Below are 14,229 nucleotides of genomic sequence, written 5' to 3'. Positions count from 1 at the left end.
TTAAGTATCGTGAAGGAAGACCATTTAAGAAATACTAACATAGTTATCACCTATGAAATGTCATTTTCGTTTCTTCTATAGCTTTTGACTTTGTTATATTACACGATTTACAGCTAACCATTGTGTTTCATTTTATCGTAAATGTCAATTAATTGTCAAATTCGGCCATATTGAGAAGCCTAATTGAATCCCGACAAGCATACGTTATATGAATGTAACCCTCCTTCCTTAGTCTTTTATTTCAATGATATAAACACACGGTAACACAAGGCGGCTTTGATTTTGGCAGACAGTTCTATTTTTATGTCAAACGTTTAAACACGCATTTTCGTTTTTCTTAAATAATAAAGTATTCTAAACTATCTTAATTTACGAATACTTCAAGTTTCAGCACATTAGTTCTTGAATCTCAACTTGTTAGAGAAATTAATTTTGATCAAGTGCTAACAACCTTTGCTAATATAAGAAAATCCGAAGAGTTAAATTGTAATGTGTTTTTGGTGAACTGGAACAGGTAGTTGGGTAACAGGTAACAGGTAAACTGGTGTAACTGGTTAACAGGTAACAGGTTTCTCAATAAAAGCTCTTTAGATTAACAGCTGTTCAATTAGAAAGCTGTTTCATTTGAAAAACGGAAACAATAAATACGTTTTCACTGCATCATAAAATATATAATGATCTTTTCTGAAACGACCATTTTGCACTTACAAATCTTCGCGACAGATAACCGTAAGGTATTGACGATCCATCTGGAGCAAAACATCTTTTTGTAGAATTTGCGCGGTAGATTTCAGTAAATGTCGTTTGTTAAAACATTGTTTTCTCAACTTTGACGATATCAATAGGGGCTTTATCACCTTTCCAGTGCTTATTGTTTCCGTTTTTCAAATGAAACAGCTTTCTAATTGAACAGCTGTTAATCTAAAGAGCTTTTATTGAGAAACCTGTTACCTGTTAACCAGTTACACCAGTTTACCTGTTACCTGTTACCCAACTACCTGTTCCAGTTCACCAAAAACACATTACAATTTAACTCTTCGGATTTTCTTATATTAGCAAAGGTTGTTAGCACTTGATCAAAATTAATTTCTCTAACAAGTTGAGATTCAAGAACTAATGTGCTGAAACTTGAAGTATTCGTAAATTAAGATAGTTTAGAATACTTTATTATTTAAGAAAAACGAAAATGCGTGTTTAAACGTTTGACATAAAAATAGAACTGTCTGCCAAAATCAAAGCCGCCTTGTGTTACCGTGTGTTTATATCATTGAAATAAAAGACTAAGGAAGGAGGGTTACATTCATATAACGTATGCTTGTCGGGATTCAATTAGGCTTCTCAATATGGCCGAATTTGACAATTAATTGACATTTACGATAAAATGAAACACAATGGTTAGCTGTAAATCGTGTAATATAACAAAGTCAAAAGCTATAGAAGAAACGAAAATGACATTTCATAGGTGATAACTATGTTAGTATTTCTTAAATGGTCTTCTTTCACGATACTTAATTTCATTCATTTTACTGGTTGTGATACATTGCCGTAGGAATAGGCGTAAAACAACATATTGAAATAGGTACATCTATTTTTCACATTTCCTTTAGACAGTGAATGGCGAGATGGATTTTGTTTATCAAAGAAGTAATGAATCTGTATGTAGTAAAATGTATGTAATTTCAGTACTATCCGCCAAAAAAATTAAATATACTAAATTATTTTATTATTTATGTATTTACGCCACTGTGCGTAGGAACGTCCGCCATATTGAGAAGCCTATAGGGTCCTGGCTAATGCTACATAAGCTCCTTCCTTAGTCTTTTATTTCAATGGTTTATATCACTCCTCCCCGCTAAGATGAATGTCCGGGTTAATCAGGTTATACGTGCTTGGCCGGAACTGCCATCACGAAGTCTTTGTATTTATCACAGGCAGTTTTCCTGCTGTGGTGCGATGTGGACGATCGTGACGTGCGACTGGATTTGTACTTCTTCTACTGAGAATTTTCCCTCGGCATCGTCGAATGAGTCTGTCATGCGGCTTTCGCTCCCCTCATGACATTTGAAATTGTTGACCAATCATACGCCTTTCGGAAAACAGTATCGTCGGATTTCGTATGCATGTGAATCCAGCTTAACAGCTAAAACATCCTGTAAAAGAGTGATCAAAATTTAAATAATAAGAATAATAATAATAATGGCCTTTATTATCTTACTTGCTATAAGATAACCTCAGGGCGCAGTTCAATCTCCAGAGATTGTTCTTCCACTGAACCCTGATATATATATAGCCTACAATCATTTATGCACTCGTCTATAAATAATTAGTGAGTACTAGCAAAGAGTTACAATCATTCTCATATAGCATCACGTAAGTATATTGTTGATTTTAAAGACTTTTTAAAATTCAAGTCAACGGAGTCATAGGTACAGGGCTTAAAAGGAAAGCAGTCAAACGTCAAAAATTTCTTGAACTAGATTTCGAAGTGTTCGTAGTGTAAGCGGCAAGAACAACAGTCGATAAGGGATTGTACATAGTTAACTAGGTCTTCATTACCTGGTAAAACAGAATTAATATAAATTGAACGGGTTGCTCACTAAATCCCCATAATTGCAGCAAACCAGGATTTTACCTGGATCAAACTTAACACGCTTCCGTCTCAAAAAAGATGCTTATCTCTCTCTTCTTGGGAGGCCGATGGTCACTAAGAACTCTGCTGCCCAAAAAACTGTAATTCTTAAGGTTTGCTGTCGGTTACAGGTATTAAGAGAAAGAATAAATGTTATATACTTTTTCCGCTTTATTTAGTAAAAAATTATGTCATTGTAAGATTGTTATGTATGTAGTACACGTTTGACAATGCACAATGACATTGAGAATGGGAATGATATAAACAGTTGGATTGTAATTTAGGTAGTGCAGGTTTCTCGTTGATCTCGAGGACATCCTGCGATAAGGTTTTTCGTATAAATTCTACCTTCTCCTTTCCCTTGACATATGTAGCGTCCATTGGTGATACCAGCAGGCGCACTATAGTTGAAAATAAGTGTGCCTGCGTATGTCCTTCTTCCCATTTAATCGGCCAGATTGCTTCTCTCTCTCTCTGGTAGCTCACATCTAAGCTGCTAAATGAAAACGGAGGTTTGAACATAAAATCTGCAAGTTGGTGCCCATTAAATACCGCTAAATCCTTTGGAGTAAATGACGTTTTGTATGTTTTAAATCCTTGAACCTCAATATCGATAACCAGTTTTCTGCTACTGATTCACCAACTGTTTCGAGAACTACTACTGGACTGATAGAAAGCATCGCTACAGCCTATATTTCCAACTCCTACGTTGAAAGCGGTAGACCGCGATGATTGGCGCTGGTTATATGGGAACTACCTCAGATATTTACAATATTTTCCAAAGGACTTGCATCAACGCCAACAAAATCAGGTGGCGCGGGTTCCTCTACGCAAAAAGAAGCCCTCGGAAGTGTTGATGGAATTATCACAGCTTTCAAAAATTAAGAGCTCATGTATTGCCACAGCCTCAATCTCTTCACCTGTTACCTCTTCCGTTTCCAGTTCTTTAAATAGCATGCCTCCACTGTTATTTCGATACGATTTATAAAACTTTACCGTAAAAGTTCCCATCAACCGTAATTTGAAGTTTGGCCGTGACTAATACGTGAAAACATGATTAGTAACGTTGAATGCCATAAATTAAGCTTACACTTAGAAAAAAAAAATGTATACTGTATCGAACGATCCGCATACAATAAATGCACATACATATACGGCACTAATGTATCCCAACTTCGATATAAAAGATATCGTGCATTTTACTATCGGTTTTTCGGCATATGATACTTTTGTAGGTAGGTACCCTCTTCATGTGGGATACACAGATACATAACCCATACGTTTTATCCCCACTTTTAAGGTACATACAACCGCGTATGATGTCAACGTCAACTGATGCAATTGTTTAGTAATTTAGTTGGTTCAGCTTACGGGGCGAAGGGTGAACACTAGAGGTACTTTTTAGCAGCGTGTGTTTGCAAAAAAAGAGGTCTACCATAAATTTATCCTGCCATTCGAGAAACCACTTATCCAACGGTTCAAACACGAAAATCATGGTGGTGTACCTAATACGTATAGGTATGCTTAGGTACATACTGAAATATCGAAAAAATGTACTCGTATGTTATTATGAATTAGGAAAAATGCGCAATTTGGGATCCCTTAACTTTAGATGTACGGTTCAATGCAGTATCTTTGTATCGACAGCGGAAAGTGGCCAATTAGTTAGTTAATTGCAGGCATGGCTCGCGCTGTTTGTAAAAATTTGGACATCCCTCGTATTACGAGTTTTCCTACTGCACATAATGCCTACATTTATGCAGATTACGTGGAACCGCAATGCATTATCTTAAGATTTCATTGCGTCATCTAAAAAAGAGAGGAGTCGTTACCGCGCTCTCGCGACAGTACATACGATGGGCGAAATAAATTTGTGCATTTGTGAAACAATTTGGATTATAAATATGTCGTTTGGGATTTTTGGCAAATAAGGAGTCATGCATTAGCAAAGGTAATAAATAAGCTCTTCAAATCGGACTGTATACGATATTACATATTTTTCTTTTTTCTAATTTCATACCTACGCCTACGATTTTATTAAGGGGCCGCCAGTGGAAATATACGGATCGAATCCCTATAAAAAACATCCATACCTACATAAGTCTTTTCTATGGAATTCTTCAGTGTGAACGGCGTTAACAGACGTACCAGGTATGCACATTCAGCTTCTTTAGAAGTGTATAATTATCACGTAAGGTAGTTCACAATTTAGTTACGATGGACATTTATTTGCATAAAGACTACCAAACGCAAATTATTAAGCGACCGACATTTTTCAATGGAATGTTCATTGCGAACTTTTTTCAATCTGCTGTTAACTGGCTATTTGCTAGGAAAGGGAATTTTACAAAAACTTCAAATTGCTAAGTAGCCTGTAGCGTTTCAAACTGGCTTTATAAACGTAAGCTCTCCATTTTTCAAAGCTGGGCTAATTGGTGGGAAAATCTGCATTTTTAAATTTTCCTTCATTCTAAACATCACTCCATCATCAATTGCGTGCCACATTAACTAACTAATTTTTCTTCTAGAATGTTTAAATACGAATTTTGGAACTACGGCCAGGCGGCGATGGGGCGGACAATTGCGGACTCCTTTTGGTGAATAAGGGATTAAATTTCAACCTCGTATGTCCGGTCAATGAAACATTTTTGCAACCGACGCGTTTGGGCAAACGTTTGGGTATAATTATAAAAAGGTGACTGAAAATTTTTTTAAAAGTTTATTCTAATAGCAGTTTTTGCAGAACCAGAACTATTGCGAAGCGGCACTTGTGGATCGTGTGTCGAAAATTTCCTTTACGAGGTAGAGCATTCCAAAATTTTGTGTGGATATTTGTTTGAAAATAAACAACATTTTTGTGTGTTTTTATAACCCTCCAACTGACTGCTGCAATGATGATCAAACTAGTGAGTTCTATTCTAGACCACCTGAAAATGCATTGCGCTAGGTCCGAAATTAATCATCACTAACGTATTTTTCGAAAGTACCAGTTTGATTTCGATTGCATGCTGGGGTTCTTGTCAATGACTTTTTAGCCTCCCATTTGGCATTTGACATTCAATTCTAGTACTTTTTTGTTCTAAGGGCGTTAGTTAAGTGTGATTTAGAGTCGGTCCTCCAGTAACTTTTCTAGGGATTTTATATTAGTGCGATTTCACTATCATATTTTTGGAAAGTTTGGATGTACGTCACTAGCTAAATTAATATAACTCTAGCATTCCTCACAAATTTGTCGTGTTGGATTATAATATGTTCTAGTATTCGCAGTTTACTTAAACTAGTGTCAACTAATTTCATTTTAAGGAGATCGAATGCTTGGGGAAAACTGTTTATGTGTGTTGTAATTGAGCTTTGTATCGATTGCAAAGTCTGAGAGTCCTCCATCTCTCGTTATATAGGATCGATTCTAAATCAAAAAGTCACCAGAAAGGTAACTAGGTTTGAAACTCTGTCAGGACTGATCCTAAAGTAACTACGTTTGAAACTCTACTGCGAGAGTTCGAATATTTGCAGCGATAGATTGCGGCGCACGATTCTTGTCTGATGTCTCCGCGATTGTTTGAAATATACTATCCACAAACGGTTTCTTAATATTATTCTTAACACATACAGTCCCCACCACTAGCACATTTGCAATCGACCGCATAGTATTGAGCTGTCGATCCTTTGACGTTAACGACATTTAGCGGCAGTGGCCCACACCTAGAGTTCAATGACGTCCAACATATTACGGCTACCGATCAAGGTTAACCACCTGCAGCGCTAGAGAACACTGACTTCCATTAGAGGCCAATGCTATCCAACTTGAGGATAACGACATTTAGTTTTCGAGGCTATTGACTCAGAATAGAGATCAATGACACTTAACACTATTGTCTCATACTTTGAGACCAACAACCTTTTAATTTCAGAGGTCGCTTCCCTCTTAGATCAATACCCACAACACTAGCGGCCAATCTGAGTTGACAGCCTTATTCATACAGATTAAAAGATTGCGACGTAGAGCTCCGATTGCAACACCGACGAACTTCCACAGTAACAAAATCCTGTAGGTATACAAGAGAGCCCTAGCTATTCGCTATGGCCCCTCTAACACAAAAAGTTCCGAAGGCATTCGGTAAGCATCGTGAGAGCTCAAGGTTAGCTTTCCAGGCTATTAACTCACAATTGTAGTCAATTACACTACCGTATTTTGAAGACATCAAACTTTAGCTCCAGAAGTCCTGCTTCTCCAACAATTGCAGTCAAAGTGGTCAATGACACACTCCCACTAAAATGGCGCGAATGTCCCGAGTTCAGTTCCCATTAACACGAGGAGGAAACATACCATTCCGCTATACACACGCCCTAAAATCAATAACACACAACAGACACATATCTATGCCCCCAAAATTGACAATCACCAATAACACAAGGACAGTGAGTTTGCATGTTGCCTCCGAAATCGATAATCAATCAATAAATCAGGATAGCGCTTCAAAAATCGATAAAAAATCAATAAGAGTGGTCCAGAATAGGCCATTCTCTAACCGTTTACCTTGTGTGCTCGGACCTTGAAACAGGAAACGGAAATATCTACTGAAGCCTTCTAGAAAGAAATAAAACGAATCCGTTCCTTTTTATATATACCATGTTTATTTACATTTCTAATACACAAATATTTTATTTACATAAACTTTAAGTTAGTCGTTTGCCCTGCAGATCCAGCACTTGTTATGTATACCTCTTTATTGGCTAAGGAGGCTTGGAATGTTTGTAAACGATTATCCTCCTTAAAGTAGTTGTAGAAACGTAAGGGAAGCATAGATTTAAAGTTTCCAGTCTCCACGACTACCCGGTCACCATATTTTGTGTTGATTGTGTCGATGCCGACGATTCGATATTTCTCCCCCACCTCCAGGTCTTTTACATTTTTGAACGGCTTGCAGAAAGTGGTATTGTTGAGTGTATCAAGATCCATTTTAACCAGTTCGCGTACACGCTGTCGGAATGATTTTAAGCACTACTGCAGTTACACTTATATTGCTAACGTTGTGGAGGGGAGGCGAGTCGTTCACGATAGACTTTGTCCCGATGACTTTTCTCTAATACCGAAGACAAAACTCTACTAAGTTGTTCGATTTTATTTCGGAAACGAAATCTATCGAGCGCGACTGTTTCCCACGAACCTCTTCGTGCTTTACCGTAAGCAAACGACCACGCTACCATTATGTACACTTGATTCCGTGTTTCGTCAATTGTAACTCTCTTCTTCATTTTCAGTCCAATCACTTAACTCACTAATAAACTGTTCTAAATTGGCCTTTATCAATCTGCGTACTACTACACATTTTTCACATATTTTACTGTTTAAATAACTCTCACATATTTCTTCGCCCAACTCGTATTTTTTAGCGATGGCCAGACACTCCTCCTCACTATATTCACCATTGCCATATATTGCTTCATGTTCGGCGTCAAATACTAACGCCGAAAACTTTTGCTTAAGGCGTTCTACCGCTGTTACAAAATCTATCGCCTTGATCCACGATTGCTCAGCATACGCTAGCCATGCCATGATTATTTGATCTACACGACGAGTGGGCTATATAATTACTGCACCCCACTATGCGCAATTAGCGGAGATCAAAACCATTAAGCTAAAGGGTTTAAGAACAGACAACGAGGTCAATAACCTTTTATCAAAAGGTCAGTGCCTTTAAGGTGAACGACCTTTAAATAGAAAAGGTCATTCTCACGGACAATTTAAACCACAATAAAGGTCAATGCCATATTGAGGTTAATACACTTTAAGCAGCACGAGTTTAAACGACACGACACGAAGCACAAGTTTACCGACCCGAAACGAAGGCAATGCCCTTTTAGTAATCTCAAGGTCATATTTAGAAACGGCTATAACATACTACTCATGTCAAACGACCAGTATTTCAAGGCGTTACGAGTATTACTTTGAATTTTGCCAAGTATAAGCATTTGCTGTACCTTTCTTATCATACTTGCCATTGTCTACCCGGTGGTTGTCTTCAAGTATATGTGCACCAAAGCTAGATTTATTCCAACGATTGTAATTAAAGTGAGCCATAACGAACCCTCACTACTGCTTTCCCTTTGTTATTATTGATTGAACTTGGATTAATGTTTAGTAGCATTTTTTATATTGTACCTACATTTTTTACGAGCATCGAACAATAAAGTTGTAATCGCGGGTATAGGGCAACGATCCATATAAAATATTTAAAGAACTTTCGTTTGTGTTTATTTTAACACCATTATAGTAGGTTTTTAGGGGCTGTGAAAAATAATAAGAATATTTTTCTGGTAGTGTTGATGCGTAATCTACTTGGTAGCCTAGTAGGACCCACACAAAAATACGAAATACTGAAATGTCACGCAGAACTTCAGCGCTTAATACTTGAAAAAATAGATGAGACTGTCACACTACGATTTTTCGCACTAGGCTTGCTCAAATGACACAAAACTCTAAAACCCACTGTGTTCGTAAACACACTGACAAAATGAATATGTTGGATTAATAAAAATTATGATTGTGATTATGATACTACTACCGACATAACCGCCGAAATTTCAGAACAGCGTACCCGTCTAAATAATCTCCAGGGTGTGTTCCACATGTAGGGGATTTGGTCCTCCGAAAAGACCACCCTTTGACAAAAGCTGCCTTGGGCTATGCTGCGCAGTCGGCGCTGAAGTACTCCGGTCCGTATGTGATCCACAAAGTGGAATCCTCGCTTGTATTTCCACTCAGATATCCGTCCGAGCCAACGAAAGTTCCAAAAGTTCACATGAACGATTTAAAGCCGTATCGATAAGGTGGCAGGTATAATAATAATAATAATTTGACGTTTTACCCGTCCCGAGGTTTTGCTTGTTTTAGGATAGCGTACCGAAAAGAGTTGAACTCTTTTCTTTTGGAAGAAGGGGAGTGTGTAACGAAGCTGCTTGAAGCTACCTGCGTCGAGGAACACCCGGTCCATGGACTCGACCTGGAAGCGCTTTGTTACGAGGACCATAGCTGTGAACATATAATTTAGTTTTAGGAATTGGAATTAACAGGAAAAAGTCAAGGTTTTTTCGTAGCCGCCGATAATGCCCTATTTAATTCATCCGTTTTCAAATTGTTCCCGTAGGTAAATTAGTCCTTTTTGAACGTAAATCAAATGTTCCATTTCGCTGATCATATTCAAACAGCGAAGTATTGCTTCTAGGAGCAGAGAAGCGGAAAAGAGGTAGAGAAAGTTTACCTCTTTTTCGCTTCAGACATTTAAATGAGTAACAGAAAAAAACCGTCCGATAGAGCTGAGCCTTATCTCAAAAGAAACGCTCTTAACTAACTTGAATTTTGACACCGTCTCGTATTTTTAAGATGTCTGGGAAAGAAAACAGTTTTAATTTGTTTGAAGTTGAACATCTCGAAGGTTTAAGCGGACTGAGCGGGATTTCCTGTTTCTCCCTACTTGAAATGGCCGAATTTTATAAAAAGTAAAACCGTTGTTTGAAGAGGATCTTTTGCGTTTTGCATCTTTGCCATTTTTGCTGGTCATAAGTACATTAAAGTTTGAGCTTTTTCATAAATTTTCCATTCATACCTTTTAAACTTTGCTTTTACATTAAGTTTACCACACCGCATCTATTGCTTTTGCTTTTTTATTCACAGCTTCGTTTAATTGCAAGGTAAGTTACCTTTCGCTAGGGAGTTTACCGTAATTTTGTTTTGTTTGATTAAGTTTGTGAGGAAAATTGCATTTGTGTTATCACCAGAAGCTCAGATTACAAAATCGAAAAACCTTACGGAGCCTCTTATTCTCTGAAATCTGCTATCTGGTGACTATCTTGAAAGTATGTTTGGATCGCTCAATAAATTTAATAAAATAAATGACATTTCAGAAAACAGAAGTTAATTTCGTTTTATGATAAAAGCGATAGAAAATGTGTGTTTAAGATCCTTAACGTAATACTTAAAAATAATAAAGGGCAGTTCATAGCGCCGTTTTTATGAAATTAGGTTAAAAGGGCCACACGATGAGATTTCAATTTCCTTTACAGCAGTTGCTGACAGTGTTTCATTTGTCACGTAAAAATGTTCTACAAAGATTCGTTTTGTACGTAAATAGAAATTAAAGAACTTTATATAAAACGCTTTTAACAAATTTTCGTGTAAACGCACACCGAAAGAAATTAAATTATTACAGTAGGGCGTCATAATGAAAATGTTCTTTTTTTGTTTAAACACTCGCTCACAGAAAAGAGCTCCTTAAGTGTTCGAGCCGCACAATCTGAAAGTTTATAATTTGATATACTCTGGCAGTCTTTCACGTACTACGTAGATTTATCAGAATACTGTCTGTTTTGTGTTAAATAAAAATATGAGCTGGAGTCTGCAAGAGGTCGGGGCAGATGGTTAAAGGTAGCAATTTACTTGGGCGATCAAATTTGCTCATTCTCCATTCTACCGAAACAGTCTTGAATATTTTTTAACATCTCTAATAAAGGTGGGAATGGCTCATGAGTATTTTTTGTATTAGAAACACACCACTAATACACTAGATTAAAATACCGTAATGAATCCTAAATTTACTACTCTAGAAATAATAAGATAGTGGAACCATCTAGCTAGATGTTTTGAATCTTGAAAAGATTTGAAATGGTTAAAGAAAGATTGCCAAAAGGACAAATTTAAAATATATTCTAACGGTTTATTTTCTTCATTAGAAGCATTGTTAACGTGCCCCGTATATTTTATTGAATGATCCTCGTATATGTTGTAACCTTGGAATTTTCAAACGCGTTGTTAAAATTCAATAATCAATTTAAGTCGATCATTCTTGATTGGGGGTTAAAACTGATATCTGTCAGGTGTAAAGCCAAGCTACTAAGATTTTTGAAAATTTTGATATTTGAATATTTTTGTGTACGCCATCCAATCGTGGAGTTTGTTTTCATATTTGACAACAATAAACTAGTATTTAATTTGGTATCTGAACTGACTTGACTTGATCTCTGGTGGATTGGATTGTCACCCTCCAAACACAATAATAACACCCCATTGTGTTCCTCGTTTCAAGCGTTTTACCGCCAGTTTTATAACTCCTTCACGTCGTCTCTTTCATTTTTGCCTGCTTTAACTGCTATTTACATCCTCCTATTAAGTCATATTTTTTAACCGTCTGCCTCTTCTACGTCTTTCCGGGTCACATTACATACATTATGTATTTTGAAGAATGGTATACTTCCAATGCTCTGTTCTAAGCGTAATGCTCTTCATCATCGAATCCATTCCAGATAAGTACTGTACATAAGGTACTCTACGTCTACGATTTAGGGATATTTAGTAGCTCATGGAAAGAGCATAAAAAAACGGATGAAAAATTGTACCTACTTGCAAAATGTTTCTAAAAAAACCTAAAAAACCACTTTAGAAAAATGTTCATTTTTTATCCGTTTTTTATGCTCTTTCCATTAATACATAGTGAATATATGCTTTCCATTTGAAAATTTCGGAGGGAGGGAGACAACAAACCGAGAGCTAAAATCTAAAATGGTTGGAATCGGTTGCGCCGTTTAGCCGAAAATGAGTGTGTTACAGATTTGCACATGCGTGATTCAGCCGTTTAGCCGGAAATAAGAGTACATACAGAGACAGACCGGCAGACCGACAGACCGGCGACCGACGGACCGATCATCATCAATATTTTGTTTGATTCGAATTCCTGGTGCTTCAAAACGTGGATTTTTGTGAAAAAAGTGGGGAGTTATTTTTTACCCCAATGCTACTACATACCAACACGCGGGTGGTAAAAAGGGTGGTAGTAAACGAAAAATTTAAAGGTTTTTCCACTACGATTTTATTTATACATTATTAGCGCATTTTTTAAATATTAAAAAATGTGCTGTTGTTTGCGTTTTGTATGTCCACCCGTTTTTCCCTTGGTCCGTCCGTACATCCCCACTTCTGCGTTTTTGAACTACTTTTAATATAATTTCTAGAGTTCTAAATTTTTTGCAATACGTAGCCTGTACCTTAAACGTGTACTATAGTTCGTTCACCCAACAGAAATAGTTAAGCCCCTCCTCAACAATTACCGCCACATTTGAATACGACATTGTTATTGGTGTAATTTTTGAAGCCACAATCACACTTGTAAGGCGAATTGGCCGAATTGGGTAATCTGTCATCTTGCCTATTGCGTTTCTGTCGGTTTTTACGTTTTTACATCTTTACTTGCGTCAATTTGCCATTAATCTCCTTTATTCACACAAAATAGTCTTTATAAAGACTCGTCGGTGTATTCTAAAGATAGTCAGGTGAGTAATAAATTATAAAATTTTATACACGATTTTTACATGCCTGTTTTTAGGGTTATATTATTCGCGATCAAGAAAAGTTGTACGCAAACATGAATGTCGCCGGTGCTGCTTTCTCTCCACCGAAAAAACGTTCTGCCAAGCACTTTTCAGTTGAAGACAAAACTGGCATTTTAAATATCTTCAAGGCATATTCGGAAGACAACCCGGAGGTATCTAAAACGGATAAAGTTGAGTTTACGGCTAAAGCAGCAGGTAATTTTCATCTTAGGCACATTCATTTTTACTTATTATTGTGTAATTTAGGTGTAAGCATTCCGAGTGTCTACAAGATTCTTCGGGAGTATACAGAGGTACACGAACTTCATTCACCTAAAAAATATCGACCACGAGCAATTTTGGACAATATTGATTCCGGAACTAAAAGTATTCTTCGACGTTTGCTTCATTCTTTCTTTGAAAGAAATGAACCACCTACCCTGAGTAAAGTTTTGGCAGTGTTACACGTCCACTATTTCAACAAGCAGTGGAACATGTTACTGCTGAAAATTGGAAGAACGCAATTCGCCATGCTCAAAGTGAAGAGGAAAAAATGTGGCAAATTGACATTTTAATGGACATCGTAGTGGAGCCATTAGTAATTCATGTGGGAGATGACTCGACATCAACGGAGTCCGAATCCGAGTGAAGCGATACAGGATTTAAATTGTTATGTACCTTTGTCTATATTCAAGTGCACTTGTAATTTCAAAACTTTGTGCTGCTGTAATAATACTTTTTTGTACTTTTCTCAATATAAACAGTGTTTTTATGTTGCATATTTACATGTATTTAACAGTTTGCAGGTTTTACTATTTTTGCCACGAATTATGTTCAGAGAGATAGCGCCATAATTAGTCTTCAGCAAGTGACATTTCAATTTGATTTTTCAAATTTTCCGCTTTGTATAATTTTGTGGTTGTAAAACTGGTTGCTGCTTACATTGGCCCAAATTTTGTAGGAGTGGCTTAACTATTTCTGTTGGGTGAACAGCGTATAGCCGACTCACATGATGTAATAATATACAGGGTGTTCCATATAAAATAGCCCCATTTTTGTTATTATCTGCAAAATGTGATGTTGTTTTGTTTTTTATGTACAGTTTTGGAATCAGTAGACAAAAATACACAATTTTAGAAATTTAACCGTCTTTCTAACTCTACAACTGAGAAAGTTAGCAACTTCATTTGAAACAGACTGTATACTCAATGATCAACTACGCACGCTTTGGTTCAGGT

The 14,229-nt window shown here is 36.9% G+C and overlaps 3 long non-coding RNA genes across 3 annotated transcripts; all 3 read left to right on the top strand.

Annotated features, from left to right (window-relative positions):
• Positions 1-2,337: 2,337 nt before the first annotated feature.
• On the top strand, positions 2,338-3,313 carry LOC116164188. The gene is made up of 3 exons (XR_004143832.1): positions 2,338-2,370; positions 2,427-2,559; positions 2,617-3,313. It is a non-coding gene; the product is annotated as an uncharacterized LOC116164188 (long non-coding RNA).
• Positions 3,314-4,217: 904 nt separating this feature from the next.
• LOC116164187 lies at positions 4,218-5,848 on the top strand. The gene is made up of 3 exons (XR_004143831.1): positions 4,218-4,780; positions 5,158-5,324; positions 5,373-5,848. It is a non-coding gene; the product is annotated as an uncharacterized LOC116164187 (long non-coding RNA).
• A 6,860-nt stretch (positions 5,849-12,708) lies between these two features.
• On the top strand, positions 12,709-13,664 carry LOC116164186. The gene is made up of 3 exons (XR_004143830.1): positions 12,709-12,952; positions 13,006-13,207; positions 13,259-13,664. It is a non-coding gene; the product is annotated as an uncharacterized LOC116164186 (long non-coding RNA).
• Positions 13,665-14,229: the final 565 nt, after the last annotated feature.

This window comes from Photinus pyralis, unplaced genomic scaffold (assembly GCF_008802855.1).
Source record: "Photinus pyralis isolate 1611_PpyrPB1 unplaced genomic scaffold, Ppyr1.3 Ppyr1.4_LG2, whole genome shotgun sequence".
Classification (NCBI taxonomy): Eukaryota; Metazoa; Arthropoda; class Insecta; order Coleoptera; family Lampyridae; genus Photinus; species Photinus pyralis.
This window is presented reverse-complemented; position numbering and strand designations above follow the sequence as displayed.